Source organism: Aplysia californica, unplaced genomic scaffold, assembly GCF_000002075.1.
Source record: "Aplysia californica isolate F4 #8 unplaced genomic scaffold, AplCal3.0 scaffold00071, whole genome shotgun sequence".
Taxonomy (NCBI): domain Eukaryota; kingdom Metazoa; phylum Mollusca; class Gastropoda; order Aplysiida; family Aplysiidae; genus Aplysia; species Aplysia californica.
Window position 1 is genome coordinate 1,304,003 of NW_004797341.1, and position 1,653 is coordinate 1,305,655.

Below are 1,653 nucleotides of genomic sequence, written 5' to 3' on the forward strand. Positions count from 1 at the left end.
AGATAGATAGATAGATAGATAGATAGATAGATAGATAGATAGATAGATAGATAGAAACCTGAATGAAGTGATAGACAGTGTATTAAATGAACAGATATAAACGTCTTAAAAAGAACAATAAAAAACAAGACAAACAATTTTGAAGGGATATATTGAATCAACATTGTATAAAGAACAATAAATTACCTTAATAAATAATATTATATCATGTTTTTCTGTTTTTTTTAAAGAGGGGGGGGGGTCGTTTCTGTAACCGTTTTACGGCACTTGTAACACGGTTAGGTCATATTATAGATCTAGGTGCTGCAAGAGAGTAACAAACACAAAAGAAGAAGGAGAGATAAAGACAGAAAAGACAGACCAAACCACACCAGAGCACCCGCCAACTACCCACAAACATGAGTTCAATTCCCGTATTTGAAGCTGTTGTTGTTTTGGTTTTGTTTTTGTTTTTTCAATTGAGTACATGTATAATTTTGTATTTTTCAGCCCGGGATGTTGTATTCCTCTCTGCTACCAGATCTCGAGTTGATCCCCACATCCTGCCTCCTAAAAAGGTTTAAACTGTATCAATGGTGGCATAAAATAATCTACATCTATTTCAAATCCAAATGTGAGGCAGCGTGGTGGAATCAGGCTCTCGTCAATTTTTGAGTATGTAGAGTCATTGGTATCATCTTAAAGCTTGTTCACTTGTATTTATTTGAATGAAAAAAATATCCATTTATCTTGAATACAAGTCGGGATATTTGCGAAAAAAGGAGGTAGGGGTCAGCTGTTTTCAGAGGTAAAATTAGTGAGAAAATAACTGCAAAAGATAATTATTTAGTTAGCTTAAGAGTCCGTGGTAACTGAAAAAATTTACATTTGTGTGCCTTTAATCAACGCTTTTCAGAAAAATCCACATAGGAATGAGTTCTTTAAGCTTGAAAGGTGTTGAGCCAAAAAACAAAAATTTGATGAAAATTTACAAACCTGCGTATAAATGCAAGTTTCTTCACTTGGATTATTTTGACGAGAGCCTGATTCCACCACGCTGCCTCACAAATGTATGTTATGTTTTAGGTTCTTTTCAACAACTAAAAAAAAAAAGCCTTTTTTAACCCTAAAGGACTGAAAGCTGCAACTATGTGGACCAGCTTGAGAAAACCTGGAAAGTTCCTGCTTCAGGAATCCGGAGAGAACTTACCGGGACTTGAACCCAGAACCTATGGACTATGAGGCCAGTGTGTTAATTCTTTCACATCTTCTGTTTTCACTGACTCCCCCACCCCCTCATCCATTCCCTCCACCCCATCATCGTTATCCAGCGCTGGCTGGGTGCAAGAACCCTACAAGTGCCAATTTGCAAATTATCACTTGTAGGGTTCTTGCACCCAGCCAGCGAATTGTACATGCAGGTTAGAAATGTTAATTAAATTTTTAAAAATAAACGAAATAAAATGTTTAAAAAACAGCAAAAAATGGAACAAATGCGTAAGTTTTCATGGCCCAAAACAAGCCAAAAATTTATATAAAGAGACTCTGAAGCTGTCATTCTTCAATCAACAAATAGGTTCTAATAAGATACATTATAAAGACAAAGTATTATATACACTACAAAACACAAACATTTTTTACTTGATTTTTTTTTCAATTTGGGGAAAAAAAGGA